The sequence below is a fragment of the Rhinolophus sinicus genome, linkage group LG06 (assembly GCF_036562045.2).
Source record: "Rhinolophus sinicus isolate RSC01 linkage group LG06, ASM3656204v1, whole genome shotgun sequence".
In the NCBI taxonomy this organism is placed as follows: domain Eukaryota; kingdom Metazoa; phylum Chordata; class Mammalia; order Chiroptera; family Rhinolophidae; genus Rhinolophus; species Rhinolophus sinicus.
Window position 1 is genome coordinate 119582579 of NC_133756.1, and position 23094 is coordinate 119605672.

Sequence of the window (23094 nt, forward strand, 5' to 3'; positions counted from 1 at the left end):
TAAGGAAGGTGCTACCAAGTGGAATCCCGAAGGGGGAGGCAAGGAGGTCCTAGAGAAAGTCATCTTTTCTCTTCGGTCCCTTCTCCAGCCTCCCGACTGATCTTGGCCTCTGACCTTCAGTTCAGGGATAACTGAGGTGGCCTTGGCCTTGCTTCGCTAAAATTCCAGGGACGGGGCGGGGCCGGTCCTCCTCCCTTGGTTGGGGTGGGGCTAAGTCTTCTTTCTGCTGCCCCGCAGGATGGTACTGTCACCTCACCTCAGTCCTGGCTGTGCAGCCTGGCCCTTTAAGCTTCCCTCTCTTGCTGCTGGGTTTCTGTAATCCTGACCTCGAAGCACCACTGCGTTTTGGCCCTTCGTGCAGTGCCTGCCTTGCAGGGTGATTCTCCATGGCCGATCGTATTAGCCACCGAGCTCATCCCTGCGTGCAGCTCCAGGAACCAGCTCTCTCAAACCACGCTGTTTTCGACCCTTGTGCCTTTCTGTCCCTGGAACGTCCCACCCCTACCTTCTCCAGGCTAAATTTTCTGCCCCTACAACAGGACAGAAGGACGAAAGGAAGGGATGGAGAGAGGGAGGGAGGGAGGAAGGGAGGAGAGGGTGGAGGAATCTGGATCCAGCCCCTCTCCCCAGCTCTCCCTGCTTCCCTCCGTGAAGGGCTGTTTGGCTCTGTCTTAGAGGGGTGGGGTGGGGGACCCGTGCAGACAGCTTCTAGATTACATTCTCTGGATTTAGTAACCAGAAGAAAAGGGAAGATTCTCCAGCAGCAGTGTGGAATTCAGGGGGAAGACTTCCCCACCACCCTCCCAAAGAGGGGGCGCTGTGACAAGAAAAAGTGATGCTCTGCAAACTAAAACCGCAGATGCTGCTACAGAATCTAAACGCAGCCCAACCAGGCATATGTCTCTAAAATGTTGATCAATGGTCAATGACCCACTCTGAGACACTAACAAAGGATGTGGACTGCCCAGGCCAAAATGCACACTTGTCACATTTTGCATATAATTCCTGGGATTCATAGACTCTTGAAGCTTGATTATTACTGTTGAGATTGTTTTTAATTTCCAGAGCTATGTTGATGGGTGGAAAGAGTGTGGACTGCCAAGTGAGAGACACAGAGTATAACAGGAATCCCAGCTTCAGCAGTCCTGGCTTTGAGAGATCTTTTTATCAACTAAAATGTATTGAGACCAACAAGCCAACAGTAACTTTCACGGTTCTCTTGTAACTGTGGTACACAGAACCATTGACAGAGAGAAAAGTATTTTGCTGTTTCAAATGTCTCCAGTGGATGAACAGCTCACAAATAATATATTGTTAAGAGAATTCACTACTTACATTTTCTAGACCTTATATATCCTGAGAATAATTAATATTATCTGGTTTTGCTATTATAAAAACATCCTGAAATTTATGTCAAGATGCAATTTGAGCAAAAGTAAAACCACTCATATATAGTTTGTTGTTGTTTTTGTCGTTGTTGTTGTTTTTAATTAAAGTTTATTGGGGTGACAATTGTTAGTAAAGTTACACAGATTTCGGGTGTACAATTCTGTAATACATCATCTATATCTCATATTGTATGTTCACCACCCAGAGTCAGTTCTCCTTCCATCACCGTATATTTGGCCCCATTTATCCTTTTCTAGAACCCTCTCCCCCCTTACATATAGTTTTAAAATAACTTCAGTGAGATATAATTTACATACTCAAAAATTTCTCTTGTAAAGTATACAGTTCAATGTCCTATTATACAAATATTCACAGAGTGTACAACCACCATTACTATCTAATTCCAGAACATTTTTATCACCCCCAAAGAAACTCTATACCCTTTAGCAGTCACTCTCAATCTTCTTTTCTTCCAGACCCTGGCAACCACAAATCTACTTCATCTGTATGGATTTGCCTACTCTGGACATTTCATGTAAGTGAAATCATGCAGTATGTAGCCTTTTGTGTGTGACTTCTTTCATTTAACATGATGTTTTCAAGGTTCATCATGCAACATGCAGAAGCACTTTATTTCTTTTTATTGATGAATACTATCCCATTGAATGGATATACCCTATTTTATTTATTCATTCACCAGTTAATGGACATTTGAGTGGTTTCCACTTTTTAGGTATTATGAATACTGCTATGAACATTTGTGTACAAGCTTTTGTGTAGACATATGTTTTCATTTCTTTTAGGTGTGATATTGCTGGGTTATGTGGTAACTATATGTCTAACATTTTGAGGAACTGCCAAACTATTTTCCAAAGTGACCGCACCATTTTACATTCCCACCAGTAACCTATGAGAGTTCCAATTTTTCCATATCCTTGCCAATCCTTGTTACTGTCTGTCTCTTTTATTATAGTCATCTTTTTTATTCTCGTAGGTGAAAATTGTTATCTCATTGTGGTTTTGAATTTGCGTTTCCCTAATGATCATTGATGTTGAGCATCTTTTCATGTGCTTATTAGCCATTTGTATATCTTCTTTGGAGAAATGTTTTTTCTAATCTTTTCCTTATTTTTAGTTAGATTATTTGTTTTCTATTGTTATGGTATAAAAAGCTTTTTAAAGTAAAAAAATGTAGATGATTCAAAAATAATTTGAAGAAAAAATGAAATGAAATGATGTAAGATCCTTGCAGTGTTTCAGGAGTTTGAGTAGAAGGACTGTGTGAGGCTCAATGAACCCAGGAGGTAACATGCTTCCATTTCCTGGATTGGAGTATCCAGAATAAAACCCAGCCCATGAGGGACAACAGGGGGGACAACACGCTCCTGATGGAAAGCCGTCTCGGAGGGGTTCATCCAGCCTTCCTGGAGCAGGAGTTAGTTTTATGTGTCAGCCTGGCTGGGCTATATACAGTACGCAGTTAGTTAATCAAACGCTGATCTAGGTGTTGCTGTGAAGGTATTTTGTAGATGTGGTTAACCTCTACAATCAGTTGACCTTAAGTAAGGGAGATTATCCTTGATAATCATTCAATTGGTTGAAGGGCCTTAAGTGCAAAACAGATTTCTCTGCGGAAGAAGACTGTATAGTCCGTGGACCGTGGTCTCAGTCCCTGCCTGAGTCCCCAGCCGGCCGGCCTGCCCTACGGATTTCAAACCTGCCAGTCCCCGCAATTACATAAGCCAATTTCTTGAGAGAAATCTCTTTATGTATGTATATATGCCTTACTGGTTCTGTTTCTCCTGCAAGCCCTGACTAATACAGGGAGGAAGAAGACATCTCCTTGCCATGAACTCCCCATTTGAATCTATTGGAAACACCAGATTTGGGAAAGAAAGAGGAAAGCCTGGCAGCCAAGGAGAGGGTCTGAGGGAAGGGTCTTTGAGACCCTTCTATCTCAGAAGAAATAGCGCCCCCTGCCCAGCTATGGGGGGAGGTGCTGCAAACGCTCCCTGAAAAAGTGCTCCATTTAGATCATCAGAGGCATGAGGACCCATTTCTAGAAACTCAAGTTTAATCACTGTTTCCATATTCTTTGTCTCATATCTGCAATCTGTTGTCTTGAAATGAAGAGGTTTCTTTCAGCCTCCTGCGCTCTTGTTCAATGACCATGTCCTTTTAGTTCAAGAGAAATAATTTGGTTTTGAGAAGAACAAGCGATGCTTTCCAGCTTTTCTCCAAGGTCTTTGACTTGCTCTCTGGAGGTCTTCAGCTCTTTATCACATGCTCATCTTGTCATTTGCTTCGGCACTTTCCTTCTCTTGCTCCAAGTAATGATGGACAGATAATTTCTTCAGAGACTCCATTTCTTTCTCTTGACAAATTTCAGTCACTTCATTTCCTCTCCCTTGAAGATTTTGATCTGTACTTTTTCAGTTGAAGTTTTCTCAGTCTAAAGACTTTTAAGATGATCTGTCATGTTGGCTTTTCTGTTTCCTTTTTTAGCAATGTTGATGTAGAATTGATTTTTTTCTCCATCTTGGATGTTTCATCGCACACTCGACTTTTTAACATCAGTCAGTTTCCTCCTAGCTCTTCTTGTTTGGTAATAAATACTGTCTCCGCCTGCTGATTTCAAGTTTTACTTGTGTTCTCGTCTCCAAGGGAAGCTGTCAGGTCTTTCATCTTCAGCAAACAGTCCTCCAGAGACTTGATCTAGACTCTTCACACATGGCCTGCAGTTCTGTAGGAGTGTCCTGAGTCTTGCTTTTGTTGTGCGTAGAGTTTTAAGTTTGCCTGTTCCACTTATATTTTTCTGGATTTGGTTTTTGCTTTGAGAGACGTAGTCTTTCTCATGTTATAAAAAAATGGCTTATCTTCATCTGAATACTGAGATTTTTCTTTTTCCTAGCTGGCTTGCTATTAAGCATAGATGAACCAAATCATGGGGTTAGACATATCCAGGGTGTTAGGACTTCAGGCCCTTCTTTCATTGCAGGGTGAAACTGACAAGAACTTTAATTGTACTAGAACTGAATTGCTGAGGTGTGTTATACTAGTGCTGAATAATACTAGTGCTGAATTGCTAGGGGTATGTTCCCTGGCTCTTAGCACAGAAAATATTCTTCTTCATTGACTGAAAAATTCTCTCTAAAACCAAGAACACTGTTAACACATATACCATCATGGCATGTGTACCTATCTCCCATTGATGCCCGGGAGAGGGAGACGTGGTCTCACGTTGCCAGGTACTTACTTCTGCATAGAACTCTGCAGTGTCTCCCAACTTCACCAACAGTGCAGATTTATGGCAGGAGGAAGCCCCTTCATGGTACCCGGCCTGCATCGAGCCCCCTCTATTGTTGCCAAGTCCTGCTGGGCCACAGTATGTCATGGAGAACACTGAGTAAGTGTCTACCCGGAGCCAAATCTGCGTCTGGCAACTGGGCAGACCATGCGTAAGGGGCTCAAAGGGGAGAGGACCGATAGGACAGCCTGCTGTCAGATACCCTGAAACCCTCAACTTTGTCTAGGACTCTTTCTTTTTTCTACTTAAACCTCTCCTTCTGGGACCCTGGAGGGCTCGTCCTATTCTCTGTGCACGCCATTCCCTCTGCCTGGAAAGTGCTTCCACTTGCTGCCCACCTGGAGCCAAGGCCCCTCCTTTAGTTACTGGACCTCATCCTCCCTATATCCCCAATGCCCAGGGCAGGGCCTGGCGTAGAATGTGCTCAGTGCACCACAAATGTTCATGGAGAGAATGAATAAATGAATGAACAGACGAATAAGGGACAAAGCCATCATTTGCCATCCCTGCAGATTCTCACGTAATGCTAGCTCTGTTGCCTCAGCAGCTGGTTCCCTTGGGAGAGTTTACAACTCCTTTCAGAACTCAGTGCGAAATGGTGGAGAGAAGGGAAGGTGGTGGCAACTGTGCCTTGGGCTCCTCATTCTCCCTGCCCTTCCCACCCCTGCCACCCCCACTGGGAGACTTTGAACAAGTTGCCTAACCTCTCTGCATGTCCTTTCCTCATCTGTAAATGGGGAGAGCAATGCCTTCCTCATGTGATATTGTTTGGATTCACACACGGGTGGACACACAGCCTGGCAGGTAAGGAGTTCAAAAGATTTTAGTGAACTTCTTGATTCCATTACCCAAGGTATGAGCCACTCTTTCCATGAATTATTTGGTTATTCCATGCCAGTTTAGCAAAAGCATTAAGATCAGAAAATAAAATAGCTGCTATCAACTTAAGAAAAAAAAGAGATAAAACCCTTTTTACTGTTAAGATTGTATGCCTAGGAAACATAAGAGATCAGTAAAAACTACTAGAATTAATAAGAGAATTGGGCAAGGTAACTGTATATAAGATAAACATAAAAAGCAAAAGCTTTAGTTTTTTTAAAGAAAATTTTATATTAAGTTATAAAAAGTAGTTGTGGACTGTCAGCTCCCTTTCCTCTCTTTGTCCCCTCCTCTGGAACCTGAGCCACCGCAGACCTGGCTGGTGTCTCAGCTCTTCAGTGCCTTTTGTAGTTCTTCTCAGCAGGAGCACTCATTGCCAGAAAGCTTGAAGCAAAAAGTGTCCATCTAGGGCAGCCGGTTAGCTCAGTTGGTTAGAGAACGTTGCTGCTAACACCAGGGTTGCTGGTTCGATCCCTGCATGGGCCACTGTGAGCTGTCCCCTCTTTTAAAAAAAAAAGTGTCAATCTTTTGTTGAACTCTTAGAGTGAATACCTACCAACAAAATTAGGGGGAAATTACTATGAAATACTTCCGAATTCACTTAGCAAGAAAAGCATAGAACCTACAAAGAGAAAACCACAAAATCTTATTAAAAGATGTAAAATAAGATTTGAATGAATGAAAAGACATGTCATGTTCTTGGATATAAAGATACAAATTCATAAAAGTGTCAATTCTCCAAAATTTCTATATAAATTTAATTCCAGCTTAAATACTAGTAACAAATTTTCTCCTCCTCCTCCTCCTGTTCCTCCTCCGTCTCTTTCTCCTTCTTTTTCTTCTTTAGGAATTGACAAAGAAAGTATGAAAAGTAAGAACAGAGGAGGAGACTTGCTCTCCAGAAACCAGCACTGACTAAAAAGCTGCTGTAATCAGAGCAATCTATGGCAGACACGGCCAGTTTAGTTCCAACATCCATTTTCCCCCTGATCCTTAGCAGAACCCTAGATTTACATCTAGACACGTAGCCACTTGGAATAAAGACCACATCTCCTAGCCTGTCTTTCAGCTTAGTGCAGTCATGTGAGTAAGTTCTAGCAAATGAGATATAGGCAGAAGTATCCTGTGAAGCTTCAGGAAATGTCCTTAGAGGGAGGGGGACATATCTTTCTTTGTTCCTTTCACCTTCTGTTGGTTGAAAGGCTGGAGCTTGAGCAAGCATCTGGGACCATAAGAGAAAACTATGTGTTGAGGATGGTGGAACAAAAGAGAAGGTTCCTGGTTCCCTGAAACTGTCAAAGGTCAAACTAGCTCTAATTACTTACCTCTGGACTTCATTTGTGTGAAAGGGAAATACACTTTTATTTATTTTAAGCCATTATTACTTTAATTTTTCTGTCACTCACAGGTAAACCTGATTCTAATTGATGTCGAATTTGGTACCTGGAAATAGGGCACTCACTGCAAATGACAGAACCTAGATGCTTAATAATGAGTGCACTTGAGTTGCAGATGGCAAGGACTCAGCCATTGCAGACTGGGAAGCTGTGACTCTTTGCTGTACAGTAGTAAAACATTTGATCAAAGCCTGGGATGTTAGCCACCTATTACTGTGTGGCAATGCACCCCCAAACTTAATAGGTTAAAACAACAAGCATTTTATTACCTCTCACAATTCTGTTGGTTGACTGTAATCAACTGGGTGGTTCTTCTGTCAGTCTCACAGGCGTCTTTGATGGGTTTCGGTTAGATGGTGGCTGGGGATGGAATACCCAAGATGACCTCACTTGTGTGTGTGGCACTGTGATGGGAGGGCCGAAAGGGCTGCCTCTCTCTCCATGTGGCTTAGCGTGGGCTTTTTTACATGACAGCTGGATCCCAAGTATACAGAAATGAAAGCTGCCAGATCTTCTTAGGGCTTTAAAGTGAGCCACAGGACTGGTTCAGGTTTAAAGGGGAGATTCTACACCAGGATGTGAATACTGGGAGTAGCTAGTGGGTAGACACTAGCTACCTCAACTTGGAGGGTATATCGTGGGCTAACTAAGGTCATAGCAATGCAATGTAGCAATGTGAAATTTAGAATGTTGGTGTTTTCTGGCTCCTTCTTGCTACTTTTAACAAAGTCCTACTAGCGAAAAAGAGATAGAGGAACGCAAACTAGAGCGAGCTACTCTGTACAACTTTGCTAAGGGAGGAACTCTGTTATAACCTATAATTTGGGTTAACTGAGGATCCTGTAATTTTGAGTTTTTCAGAGTTTAAGAAGCCAATTGCATCTGCACTGAAGCACTTATGAGTGGCAACTGCAAAGTGGCAGCCGTAGGAGAAGTTAAGACTAGTGCCCTCTTTAGAAAAGCTGTGAGTCTGTTGCCAAAGAAGGATGGCGCTTTCCCACCCAAGCCTTTTGTTTCAGACAGCCTGAAGAGAGCCATCATCCAGCTGGGGAAGTGACCAGTAAGTAGGAGATCAGAGTCTTTATGCTTGAAAACCTATCTAGAGAAGATCTTGGGATATGGCCACTCACATTGGAACCGACCAGAACCAAATAGATCAAAGGCCTACTAAATTTGTAAAGGAATTGTGTTATCAAATGTAACCCCTAAACCCAGCCTGCAAAAGCCTGTGATTGTTTAACCCTCAAAACAATCACTGGGCCCTTGAACCTGCACCAGCAGGAAGTAGACGTGGATGACTTCCTCCTGGAAGGTTCGTGTGGCGGAGTAGGGACCTGAATCAATATGAGATCGTGCCAGCCATGGTCAGGGGGCTTGGACTTAGTGGGTTTGGAAGTAGGACCATCCTCTTTGAATTGAATTAGACTCCAGGGTTTTCGGACAATTCTGGCTTGGGGAGCAAGAGAGATATGCCAAAAACCCTGCTAAGAAAGAGAGCAATGTCACCCTTTTTGTACCCCAACTGGATCAAGCCAGTTCTGTGTGGTGGCAGGACTCCTTAGTGAAGTTCTGATTGTAAGTAAGCAATATTGCCTAATAATGTATAACTTGTGTTTGTGAATAATCGATTGTTATTAACTTAATAATGTATTTTGTAGGTGACTAATAATCAGCCTTTGGTTATATGTGTATGTAAAAATGAGTCTATGGAATTGCAAGATCCTCCATATTTAGATCTGTGTGCTGGTCATCAGGAGACCCTAACGGGCCACCCAGTAGGCTGAGACCATACTTGGAGGATCCACGAGCACAGCACAACATAGCTCAGAGGCCACCATCCCAGGAAGCCCTCCCTGAACCCCCAGACTGATCCTTGAGCTTCCTCCATTCTCCCACAGTCAAGGGATTCCCTCTATTATATCACAGAGTTTAATGTCACATCCCGGTCCTCTTTAATCTTCTTTGTTCAGTTCACACATATTTATTGAGCCCTTGTTATGGACCAGACATTGTGCTATGTCGAGGAGATCTATTAATGAAAAGACAAAGTCCTTACATTCTGGAAGGAAGAGAGAGGAAAAATACAAGAAAACTAATAAACAAGGTAATATGATAAATACCAAAGGAAATAGTGTGTTGTAATAGAAATGATGGTGTAGGCAGCAGGGGGAGTGATGGTCAGAGAAGTCCTTCTAGAGGACTTCTAAGTTATAACAATGCCTAAGTTATAACATGAAAGAGGAAAAGGAGCCAAACCCCAAGAGGAAGAGCAACCCAAGCTGAAGAAATGGCGGGTGCAAAGGCCCTGGGGCAGGGAAGAACCTGTTTTATTTGAGAGCACAGAAGCTGTGTCTTAGTAAAAAAGAAAGGGGGATTGGTACGAGACTACAAAGAGGAAGACAGGAGCAAACATATGCTGAGTTTTTGACAAAGAAATGATGTGATATGGTTTATATTTTTAAAAGCTCACTCTGCCTGCTGGGTGAAGAATGGCTTCACATGGGACAAGAGTAGAGCAGGGAGACTAGTTAGGAGTCCATGATAGGCAGGAGATGGAGATGGAAATGAGTTGGAAAGGAGAGGTAGCAATAGAAATGGTGAGAAATGGATAGATTATACATGCATTTTGGAGATTTTACTAACTTCCGGATACACTGAATGTAGACCCTGAGGGAAAGGGAAAATTTAGGAAAGGCTCTCAGGTTTCTAGCTTGAAGTGGAGGCATTTGCATAAATGTATGAATTTTTATGTGTTATATATATTTGCACATATTTATTTGTTTAAATATGTACAAAATATTTTTTTTTTTAAAAACAAACTTTTATTTAAGTGTGTTTTTCCAGGACCCATCAGCTCTAAGTCAAGTAGTTGTTTCAATCCAATTGTGGAGGGTGCAGCTCACAGTGGCCCATGTGAGGATCAAACTGGCAACCTTGTTGTTAAGAGCACTGCGCTCTAACCAACTGAGCTAACCGACCAACCCTACAAAATATTTCTTGAAGGCTGTATAAGAAATTCCATAGAAGGTGTGGTAGTTTATAAAAGATGGCCACAAGTTCTTCCCAATCCCTGTATGCATGGCCTTTTGCAATAAGACTTTGGCGATCCTCCCTTCAAGAGGTGGAGTCTGTTTTCCCCACTCTCTCAGATGTCTAGTCAGGTAACCTGCTTTGACCAATAGAATGCAACTGAAATGATAGGCATTAAGAATCCTTGCAGCTTCCATCCTTTCCCCTTTACTGCCCTGAGACCACCATGTGAAAACGCCTCCTTGATAATGAGAGGTGACAGAAGAGAGAGAGGCCCAGCAGGCAGGCAGCCCCTAATAGCCACAGATGTGAATGAGGGCATCTTATACCTTGTAGCCACTGTCCATCTGCCAAAGGACTGAAGCAGCATGATTCACCCAGCAAGACCAGCAGAAGCACTGCCCTGCTGGGTCCCAAATTACTGACCCACAGAATTGTGAGCAAATGAAGTAGTTGTTGCTTTAAGCCACTAAGTTTTGGGGTGATTAATTGTACAATAAGCGATATAGGAGGGAACTGAGCGACTGAAGAACAGGAATGGGAGAGAGATTTTCATTCACCATTTTGTATCATTTGAATTTTAAACCTGGTGAATGTATTACCTATTAATTCTCAACTTTTATGCCACATTCAGTGCTTAAAATGCCTCTTATTTTGAACATAAAGAGTACAGTTTTAATTGACTCATTATTACCATTGATTTTTTTTATAAACTTTTCTTGAAACATAGCATACCTACAGAAAAGTACACAAATCATAATAGTACAGATTGACAAGTTTTTCATAAAGTGAACATAACCTGTGTAAATAGCACCCAGATCAAGAAACGACAACTGCCTCCTTCATGCCCCCTCCTAGTTGCTACCCACAAGGAGATGTATACGTATATGTATTTACATACATATGTATGTGTATACATACGTATTTACATATATGTATTTGAAGTTAATGTTTTTTTATTTACATATAGTGTATTTATTAACAGAAAAGTAGTTTCTTTTCATCCCCACTAAATACATTTGAACAAGTTTTTAAAAAATGTCATTTTAAAAGCACATCAAGTTATTTGCCTTCCTTCACCAGAGCACCCACAGATCTCCATCTGGCCTTCTGCTTGTGATCAGGGTAAAAGCATCTTGAGCCGTTCCTGGTTAAAACCAAACCCCTGCAGTTGGGAAGATACGTGACTGCCCCCTTGTGGCCATATTTGGTTGCTGCATCGAAGCCTGGCACCCAGGTCAGTCAGTGCAGGACTTTCCGATGCTTTAGCCAAGGTGGAGAACTAGATAAACGGGGCTCCGTCGTGACCTGGCATTTTAGAGTAATCCTTATAGCCGAGGTGACCTGACAGTCCTCAGCTTAGGTAGCACTTATAAGGTTACCCCCCCCCGGCCCCCCCCCCCGCCCCCGCCTGGCGGAGATGAGTTAGAAGGGGGGGGTTGAGGGGGGTGAGAGGAGGGAGGGGGAGTCGCGCAGTGGGAAGGCCTGTGTGTGTGTGTGTGTGTGTGTGTGTGTGTGTGTGTGTGTGTGTGTGTGTGTGGTGGGGGGTGCAGCCGAAGTCTCTCCTGAAGAACAACCGCTGCTAGAGATTGTGGCCTTGGCACTCTCAGGACACAGTATTTGAGAGGACCCTGGGCATGCCTGTATGGCAGAGGTCCCCAAGCCCTGCTTCTTTGGAGCTTCTCCCTCCCACACTGTGAGCAGGCACAGAAAGGAAGACAGGAGGGAACATATACTGAGTGTGAAGGCAAACGGTGGAGGGTTTTTGACAAAGAAATGACATGATGTGATTTATGTTATTAAAAGCTCACTCTTTGGGGAGGTGAAAGGAACTGGTAATATCTTGAGATGAGACCTGGTAGATGAAGGACCATGTACAGTGGATCCTCTAGGGAGGTTTCCAGGAGTAGCGGGTGCTGCTGGGGCTATAGACCTTGCCTGCCACCTGTCACACCTGGGACCTTACCCTGCATGCAGCTTGAGGAGCAGGTCTGGTTGAGAGGACAGAGCCAGTTGCAATCAGTAAATATGCACAATGGTCAGTTCTAGTTTCTGTCTACTCTACTGTCGCTATCTTAAGGTTTCCTCTTTGCTTAACACTTTGTCATACAAAGAGGTTATGGGACACATACCACTTGCCCCACTCAGCAGTGCAGATGTAAAATAGGATATATTTGGGGAAACATACAAGTGGAGACATAAGGCACAGGCAGTTTCTGGAACTCTCATGACCCCACTGCATGGTGGCCAGAGTCCCAGCAGAAAGGGCCCTGTTCCAGTAATGCTGACATGGAGAAGGAATATATCTTGCTGACATGAATGTCAAAAAAAAAAAGGAACTTTTTTTCTTTTAAAAAATTTTCAATTACGGTTGACATACAGTATTAGGTTAGTTTCAGGTGTACGACACAGTGATTAGATATACAACTTACAAAAGAACTTTTAAATAAAGTGGATATGGGGAGGGAACAGTTATGTGACCAGGTCACATGGGAAGCTCCCCTGTCAAGGAAGTGGCCTCGTCAGAAAGGGGGAGCCCCTAGAACCCAGCCGCTGATACCATTGGGCTAATTCAGATGAGTGGAGCTAGCTGTCTAGGGAGAGGAAATGAGCCTGTAAGGCCATTCAAAGAGGTCTGTCCTCACACTTAAAAAAAATTCTGTGACAATTTGTATGTTTTGGCTGTAACTGAATCTTCCTAATTGAAAATGACTTAAGCCATAGAAGTTTTATAATCTCTCTTAACAGGAAGTCAACAGAACAGGCCCTAGATTGACTCCGTGGCTCAATCTGTCCCCCAGGACCTTGCCATCTCTCCCTCAGCCACCCTCCTTGGCAGCAACTTCCCTCAACATTGCAAGATGGCTGCTGCAGATCCAATATGACACCATTACACAACAATGTATAAAATCTTCCCCTCTTGTCTCTGTCTTTTCGCTTTTTATCAGGGAGGGAGATTTTTCTTAAAATTTTGCCCGCACCCTCCACCAGGAGACTTACCCTTTCATCTCACTTGTCCGAATTGGGGCACACAGGTTCCCCTAAACCAACTGCAGGGGACGAGGACTCTTATTACCATGGCTGGCTTGGAAAAGTCATGATTCATCCTATCCACAGGGGAGAAAGAGACAAGGCCTGTTGGGAAGTGACCACTCGTATATGCCATTCCATTTTTTGTTCTTTTCTTTGATTACCAAAGTCATGTATGTTTGTTGCAGAAAATTTGGGAAATGAGGTGGCCCCTGCCACCCTCATGTTGTACCAGCCCTTTAAAAGCTGCTCACCCACCCTGAAGCACATGAAAGTTTGTTGTAGGACATGGCCACAAACTCCTCCCTCACTCTTTATTTTTAACTGTAAAAAATAAAGTAGAAATAACGAAGCATGCATAAGGGATGTGCATAGGTTAATGAATAATGATGTTAGGAACACTTGTGAACTCACCGCTCAGCTTGAAAAATAAAGCATTACTAATACTTTGAGGCTCTGATCACATGCCCTCCTTTCTCTTCCTGAATTTGCTATTGCTTACTGTCTTGGTTGTTGCTGTAAAAAAGCCATGTATTGCCTGAAAACTCAATGAAAATGTATCTCATGCTCCTGCTCTACAGGTTAACTGCTTTGGACTAATCTAGACTGGGCGGGTCGGGGTGCGGCTCTGCTTCAAGTTGTGGGTTGGCTGGGTTTGGCTCCAGACTGGAGACGTGACCCAGGTCTGCTCCACGTGTCTCGCATCCTACTTGGATCACTCAGAGAAAAGAAATTTATCGGAAGGGTGTTGATGGTTTGGAGAACGAAGCTTAGGGAGTGGACAGGATGCAGATCAGTAGTTGCCTGGGGCTGGAGATGGAGAGGTCATTTCCTGTAAAGGGGCACAAAGAAACTTTTTTGAGTGTTGGAAATATTTTGTATCTTGGTTGTGATGGTGGTTACATGGGATATATACGTTTGTCAAAATTCACCAAACTATACACTTTGAATGGGTGTGGTTACTGAATGGAAATTATATGTGAAGTTGATATTTTAAAAAAGAGGACCTGCTTCATTTAATAATAATTTTTTAAAAATCAGTAGTAGCTAGTGCTTGAGAAAGCAACTGTGGGGTTTCCCCCAGACCAGTTTTGTACGATTTGTGGTGATATTCCTGGTCCTATACCTGGCTCTCTAGGCCTCCTGTTGATTCTGTGAACCCCGCAATAGTATTTTTGTTTTAATATAACAGGTTTATTGAGATATGTCTCAACAAACAATTCAATGGTTTTGAATATAGTCACAGAGTTGTGCAACCATCATCACAACCAAGTGTAAAACTTTTTTTTTTTTTTTTAGGAGGGCGCCATCACAGTGGCCCATGCAGGGATCGAATCGGCAACCTTGATGCTGCCAGCATCACGCTGTAACTAACTGAGCAACCGTCCACCCCTGTAGAACATTTTCATCACTGCCAAAAGAAAGCCCATACCCTTTAGCAGTCACTCCCCATTTCCCGTTAGTCCTCACATTAGTTTGCTAGCGCTGCCATAACAAAGTACCACAAACTGGGTGGCTTAAAGCAACAGAAATTTATTCTCTCACAGTTGTAGACAAAATCAGGATGCTGGCAGCCCTCGCTCTCTCTGCAGGCTCTACAGGAGAATCTGTTCTATGCTTTTCTCTTAGCTTCTTCTGTTGCAGGCAATCCTCGGTGTTCCTCGGCCTGTAGGCACATCACCCAGTTGCTGTCTCCGTCATCACGTGACATCCTCCCCTGGGTCTTGTGTTTTCACATGGCATTCTTTTCTCTGTCGGTGTCTCTTTTCTTCTTATAAAGACATCAGTCAGATTAAGAACGCACCCTTCTCTAGTACGACCTCATCTTAATTTATATCTCAATTGTATCTGCAAAGACCCTTTTCCCAAATAAGGTCACACTCATAGATACCAGGGGTTAGGATTTTAACATATCTTTTTTGGGAACACAGTCCAACCCGCAACACCCTCTCATCCCTAGGCAACCACTAATCTACTATCTGTATTTATGGATTTACCTGCTCTGGACATTTCATATCAGTATAATTATACAACATATATTCTTTTCTGATGAGTTTCTTTCACACAGCATAATGTTCTCGAGGTGCATCTCTGTTGTAGCAGGTTGTAGCAGTACTCCATTACTTTTTATTCCCAATAACATTCCACGGTATGGATATAGCACATTCTGTTTATTCATTCATCAGTTGATGGACATTTGAGTTGTTTCCACTCTTTGGCTAATACGAATAGTGCTGTTGTGTACATTTATGTACACGTGTTTGTGTGTGCGTATGTTTTCATTTCTCTTGGGTATATACCTAGGAGTGAAATTGCTGGCTCATACAGTAATTCTATTTTTAACTTTATGAGGATCTGCCAGACTGTTTTCCAAAGCAACTATACCATTTTACATTCCTACCAACAATGTATGGGGTTTCCAAATCCTCTACATCCTGGCCAAGACATGTTACTATCTGTCTTTTTAATTATTAGCCATCCTAGTGAGTTTGAAGTGGTATCTCATTGTGGTTTTAATTTGCATTTCCCTCATGACTAATGGTGTTGAGCATCTTTTCATGGGCTTACTCCCACATTCATTTAATAAATTCCCTCTCTTAAGTCAGCCAGAATATTTTGTCATGTTTTTGTTGCTTACCACTACGAATCTCTGAAACTTTCCTGAAAGTCCTTGACAGGTGTCTGTCTTCTGAGTTGGTTGTGAGCCTAACAAAGGAGTGCTCTGAGGGTGTTTTGAGTCTTCCCCTGACGATCCCATGTGTACAGGAGTTCCGTTTCTCAGAGGCCCTCCAAAATCACTAAGGCCCTCAAGGGTGAGAAGCTGTTTCCCAACTCATGCAATCATTCAGTAAACACTTGGTGATTCTCCCTACCTGTCCCATGCCTGGCTCTGTGCCTGGGGTCCTACCTTCAAGGAGCTCCTCACCTGCTACAGAAGGCAGATGTGGACGTAGTTGGTCACTGCGCAGAGTGTTCAGCGCTGCTGCAGAGGAAAATGCAAGGGCTTTCCATCCTAGGAACAGGAGACTTCCTCAAAGATGGAGAGCGCTGAGGTAAGTCCTGGAGGATGAGTGGGAAACAGCCAGGTAAAGCGGTGGGGTGTGTGGTGATGCTCAAGAAATGTCTCAGACAGAGAGACGGCTTTGTATTAGTGACGATACAAGTTCAACTGCTACAACAATGATCTTATGTGACCTAAATAGACAGATCTTCTTTAACAATTTGACTGTAAGGAGTCTAAGTGGGAGTATAAATTATCTATCTCTGCATAAGAAATTATCCCAAAACTTAATGGCTTAAAATAATAGACATTTATTGTCTCACATGTTTTCTGTGGTCAAGAATTTAGAAGTGGGTTAACTAGATGACTCTGGCTCAAGGTTTACGTGAGGATGCAGTCATCTAAAGACTTGACAGGAAGCTTGGTTGTTGGCAGGAGGTCTCAGTTCCTCATAATGGGAATCTGTTCTCCTGATAGGGCAGCTGGCTTCTGCCAGAGCAAGTCATCCAAGAGGGAGTGAGGCAGAAGCCATAAAGCTTTTTATTACCTAATCTCAGAAGTCACACTCTGTCAGGGGTGTGAATATGAGGAGGTAAGAATTATTACGGGCCATCATGGAGGCTGGCTAACATAATCTGCCTTCTTGACCCCGATGATTTATCTATCTTACATGCAAAATACCCTCACCTTCTCCCAAAGCGCTCAAAAGTCTCATCCCATTGTAGCATCAACTTGAAATCCAGAATTTCATGATGTTAGTCAAGTTCAAATGCAAATGAGCCTCCTTGGGAATAGTTCCTTAAGTATTCTCATCAAGTATAGTTCTACTTTATCTGAACATCTGCAAAAGAAAGACAAGTTATCTGCTTTCTACTCATCCAACATATTATGGTGGGAGAGGACTAGGATAACTGCTCTAAACTTCCCTATTCAAAAAGGGAGGAAACGGGAGGCACACAGAACTCACTGGTCCATAGCAATTCTAAAATCAAGCAGGGCACACATTGATTCTGAAATTGAGCTGTTCCATGATTCAGCCCTGACTTGGGAATACTTCTCTGTGGGTCTTGGTTCTGCTCTCTGAGTCATCCTTCCTTTTTCATGAAAGGTAGCCTGTGTTTGCTGCTGAGTAGTTTTTTTAGTCTATTTTCTGTTTGTACAAGTTTAGGAGTCTAAAGTCTTCTTTTCGTTTTATATTGTCTCTGTCCCTTTCAAATGTAGGTGTTTGAGTTTGTGACACATGGTTTAGACAAAAGTAAAAACAAAGTCTGCATTCAGAGAACCTCCAGGAGTTCAGTATGACAATGCACATGGAAAGTTTATTGGTATTCTGGGATATAATGTAAGTCTAACCAAATTTCAAAGAACTGACATCATATAGAGTATGCTCAATAACCACAACTGGATTATGCTAGTAATAAAAAATGAAAAGAAAACTAAAAAAATCCCCAACTGTTTGGAAATTGAACACTACACTACTAAATAATCTATGAGTCAAAAAATAAACCACAATAGAAATTAGAAAATATTTGAAACAAATGACAATGAAAATACAATATGTCAAAACTTGTAGAATGCAACTAAAACCATGCTTAGAGTGAAACATGGCTTTAAATGCATATATTAGAAAGAAAAAATGGCTGAAAATCAATGATCTAAATATCTACCTCAAATAGTTAGGAAAAAATGTCCATAAATTAAATCCAAATAAAGTAGAAGAAAGAAAATAATAAAGATAAGTTAATAAAATAGAAAACAAAGATATGAAAGAGGATCAAATGAATCAAAAGTTAATTCTCTGCTAAGACTACTAAAATTAATAAACTTCTGGCAAGACTGGTGAAGGTAAAAAAGGAAGAGACACAAGTATCACTTTAGAAACGAAGAGTGCCATCACTACAGATCCTACATTCATCAAAAAGATAATGAGAGGATATTATGAATAAGTATATCCCAACAAACTTGAAAATTCACACGAAATGGACAAATTCCTAGGGAAAAACAAAACAAAAAAACAGCCCATTAAAGTTGACACAAGAAGAAATAGGAAAACTGAGTAGTTCTGTTTCTATTAAAGAAATTGAATTTTTATTAAAAAAACAAATCTTCCCACAAAGAAAACTCCAGGTTCAGTTGTTTCCAGAGAACAGAAAACATGGAAGTTTTCAACTCATTTTATGTGATCTGCAATACCTAGACATGAAAATCTAACAAGGACATTATCAGGAAGAAAAATTACAGGCCAAAGATGCAAACGTTCTAAAAACATATCAGTAAACCAAATCCAAAGATGTATAAATAATATTATACAACCAAGTTTTGTTTATTCCAGGGATACAAGGTTGATTTGACATTTGAAAATTAATCAATATAATTTACCACACTAACAGAAAGAATAAAGTTCAAAAAAATCACAGGATCATCTCAAGAGATGTAGAAAAATCATTTGATAAAGGTCACCACCCATTTATGATAAAATCCTTTTCAAACTAAGAGTAGAAGGGAGCTTCCTTTATCTGAAAGAGGGCATGCACAAAAAACCTACATCAAACATCATACTTACTGGTGAAGTATACAACTCTTCCCCTGAGATGGGAATGAGAATAGGGTACCCACTATCACCACTTTTATTCAACATTGTACTGGAGATTTTCCCCAATGAAATAGCAAGAGAAAGTGTGGGATTAGAACAAAGAAGTAAAACTGTCATGTGAGGGCAGGGGCTTGGCCTGATTCCTCTGCCAGGGCCTGGCACATAGTGTTTGGTGGATAATTGCTGAATGGACAGATGGAGCAATGAATGGACAAAGAGAATATTAAGTACTTGGGCCCCAAGGCAGGAGCCTTCACTACATGGGCTCTGACCATAATCAACAGAAAGAATGAAACTTACAACAGTGAAATTGCACACAGTGAATTTTTTTTTTAAACTTTTATTTATTTGTGTTTTTCCAGGACCCATCAGCTCCAAGTCAAGTATTTCTTTCAATCCAGTTGTGGAGGGTGCAGCTCACCGTGGTCCATGTGGGGATCGAACCAGGAACCTTGTTGTTAAGAGCACTGTGCTCTAACCAACTGAGTTAACTGGCAACCCCCAGTGAATTTTTTTTCTTTTTTTTTAAGATTTTATTGGGGAAGGGGAACAGGACTTTATTGGGGAACAGTGTGTACCTCCAGGACTTTTTTCCAAGTCAAGTTGTTATCCTTCAATCTTAGTTGTGGAGGGTGCCGTTCAGCTTCAAGTTGTTGTCCTTTCAGTCTTAGTTGTGGAGAGCGCAGCTCAGCTCCAGGTCCAGTTGCTGTTGCTAATTGCAGGGGGCACAGCCCACCATCCCTTGTGGGAGTCCAACCAGCAACCTTGTGGTTGAGAGCCCGCGCTCCAACCAACTGAGCCATCCGGGAGGCAGTTTAGCTCAAGGTGCCGTGTTCAATCTCAGTTGCAGGGGGCACTGCCCACCATCCCTTGCGGGACTCGAATTGAACTGGCAACCTTGTGGTCGAGAGCCCACTGGCCCATGTGGGAATCGAACCGGCAGCCTTTGGAGTTAGGAGCACGGAGCTCTAACTGCCTGAGCCACCGGGCCGGCCCCCAATGAAATTTTTTATTGATGAAAACTTGGTGGAAGAATCAGAGAAATGTTTTAGTCAAATGTAGATCAGCAAAGACCTGGCCTCAGCTTCCATTTCTGTTTTCTCTCTAAGAGCTTCAGCAGAGAAGTCAGGATATTTGGCCTCCTCTTTTGACCCTAAGGTTGTTTTTGTCTTGTGTTTATCAATACAGATTTTTAGATAGAATTATATCATATTGATTACTTTTCACTGAGAAAATATTTCCCAGAACAAATGCCACTGGGTCAGTTCAATACCTTTGATTTTTCTACACAGCCTATTAAATCTATTTCCAACTTACCCTTTTTCACTTAAATTGAGCTATAATTATCTTCATCTGAAAAATAATTTTTTGTATAAATTTCATAATGATGATTTGAGTTATCAGTCAATTTAAAAAATCCATGTCACCGTTTAATAATTACAGCTTCTGTCATTGTAAGTTATCTTTTATGGTCGTTATTTCTATCCTCTATCAAGTCCACTTTTCCTGGACAAATTTTACAGATCTACATTTTGTCTAGGAGATTTATTGTATTTTTCCATCAATTTTTAGTCAATAAGTAATTTCATTGTGTGCAATTTACTTGCTGTCAGTTTTATTTTTCTGTTGATGATGCAGTGGGTATGAATCTTACTCCACAAACTTAGGGAAGTAAGAAATGACATATTACTTTATTGAATTTAAATCAAATGAAATCCAGTTTACATCCTGGTCATTATTTGGGCTTTTTCCCTTGCAAAGGATTTGGGGTCTTATGTAGAGAAAAATATTTGGGAAGTCCCCTTAATGACCATGCTTGGTGGATACCAATGTACTTCTGTCTACCATATGCTATTCCTCCTTCATCTTCAGAGAGCAGGCCACACACCTGTCGAAGCTCCAAACCCCATAATGAATAAGTACCCAGTTGAGAACATAGCAGTCCAGTTAGGACAGCTGATTTTCCCAGTGTCATAGCCTCTAAGTGACAGAGCTTGGATATGAACTCAGATCTGGCTTCCTCATGTCTATGCACTTTGTATGACACCAGAATTCTTCACACTGATTTAAAGTAGGAGCCATCCCGGGACACAGGGCAAGAACTAAGAGTGCAGTAAGTGTTACAAAGAGAAAAGGCACAGATTCAAAGACAATGGATGTTGATACCAATTTTCCATAGCTGCTGTTAGAGATGACAAAGTGAATGGAAGTGATAAACATGTCCTAAAATAGGCTCCTCTGAATCTGTTTGGGGGACTTAAAATATTTACTAATGACTTGATTACTTGGGTTTCCAGCTTAATTGCTGTATTAGTTTCCTAGGGCTGTTGTAAAACACTGCCACAATTTTTTTTGTGGCTTCAAACAATAGAAATTTATTCTCTCACTGTTGTGAAGGTCAGAAGTCTGAAATCAAAGCGTTGGCAGGGTTGGTTTCTTTTTTTTTTTTTTAATATTACTCTTTTTAAAAAATTTTATTGGGGAATATTGGGAACAGTGTGTTTTTACAGGACCCATGAGCTTCAAGTCCAGTCGTTGTCCTTCAATTTAGTTGTAGAGGGTGCAGCTCAACTCCAAGTCCAGTAGGCCTTTTCAATCTAGTTGTGGGGGGCGGGGGCTGGGGGGGCTGGGGGGGCTGGGGGGGGGCACAGCCCACCATCACATGCGGGAATTGAACCAGCAATGTTGTTAAGAGCTCCTGCTCTAACCAACTGAGCCATCCGGCCGCCCCTGGGTTGGTTTCTTCTGGATGCTCTGAGGAGCATGCCGGTCTCCTAGCTTCTGGAGGTTGCCGGTAATCCTTGATGTTTCTTGGCTTGGAGTGAATGACTAATCTTTGCCTCTGTTTTCACAGGGCCTTCCCCTTGGTGTCTCTGTGTCTCAAATCTTTTCCCTCTCCTCTAAAGACACCATTCATTGGATGCAGGACCCACCTAAATCCACGATTGATCTCATCCTAAGATTCTTAACTGCCAACACCCTACTTCCAGAAAGGGTTACATTCACAGGTATAGGCATTAGGACTTGGACACACCGGGATGAGTACAGGCACACCCCAGAGGTACTGCAGGTTCGGTTTCAAACCCCCACAATAAAGTGAGTTGTAATCTTTTTGTTGGTGGAGGGTCTTGCATTCCATTTGTAAACAACACACCACCTGCGAAGCACAATAAAGGGAAGTACAATAAAATGATCTTTTTGGGATACACAATTCAACTCACCATATTTGGTATGCTATTTTTTTTTAAGCTTATGAACTTAAGCAGCATAATATATGTAAAGGATCCTCTTAAATGTAAACTTCCCTCCCAATTCTCTTCTGACATTTTTTTTAGTAACAACCCTCACTTCTGTCAGCGCCTTAAAACAAAAAAATATCTGGTCCCTTAATTAACTCTTTTATTTGCCTTGGGAGTTCAAGGTCAGCCATTTTATGGATAAGGAAACAGGTGCAGGAGAGAAATTGACTTGACTGAGGACACCCCGTCCTGGCTGCGGTGGGATTTGAACCCAGGACATCAAGGCTCTTTCCTCATATTGCTGCTGCGATGGGAGCTTAGGTGACTGTAATCAGTTTGTGCAGATTTTGTGATTAATTTTCCTCTTAAGCTTTATTTAATATGAGCTTTTCCCTTGTCATTACAATTTTTTCAGCTTTATTGAGGTATTTTCCTTGTCATTTTAATTGATTATCAATATGGTTTATCTACTTGTCATGTTAATGAGTTAATTCAACCACCACTTACTGAGGCCTTACCCTGTGAGAAGCTCTGGGCTGAACTGAGCTCTGGCCACAGAGATGAACCACATCACCTTGGTCCTTGTCCTTGAGGGCAGTAAATAGACAATGAACATGACAGCGTGAGCAGGCTGCGGGAGTTAAGTGGGCTCCTAACCTAAGCGAGGGTCAGGGGAGGCTTCCAGATGCCTGACTTAGGTCTTAAAGGATGGGCAGGATGCAATCTTATTCCTTTAATACTGGCTATTAGAATGAAATATTATGACGGGTATTTGATACCCAACGATTGAAAGTTAGTAGTGTGTTATTAGTTTTCTAGCACTCTGTCAAGCACACTAACAGGTTTATATAACGGCCTTCATCACAAATGACAGTACCCTTCGTTTGCCCAGGGCTGGATCATTCACAAAACATTTTTACACTCCTTTTCTCATTTGCTACACAAAAAGCTCTTTGAGACGCTTTGTTTATATACATGTATTTTTTCTTGTTTCATATCTTAGTTAAACTCAAAAATTATAATTTTGAGCACGATTATTGCAAAAGTTTAAAAATTGAATTAGATAACTTTGGAACTTAGAATCATTCAAATTGCACTGAGAATTAAAATGGTCTGGTTTCTGATCCTAACTTGGCCTTTCTCTCTCTTTCCTCTACGATAAAACAGTCATGTGAGGGACATTGAGGCTGACGATTAAATGAGATAATGGATCTTATACACCAGCACAG

General features: G+C 41.8%; 1 protein-coding gene across 2 annotated transcripts in view; it reads left to right on the plus strand.

The window, feature by feature from the left end:
• The window catches only part of FAM168A (family with sequence similarity 168 member A), a 189122-nt gene that overhangs the window by 13014 nt on the left and 153014 nt on the right, over nucleotides 1-23094 (plus strand). For both annotated transcript variants that reach the window (XM_074335805.1, XM_074335806.1), the window contains exon 2: nucleotides 1866-1924. The gene's annotated coding sequence lies outside the window, so the exon portion shown is untranslated. The remainder of the gene's footprint in view (nucleotides 1-1865; nucleotides 1925-23094) is intronic.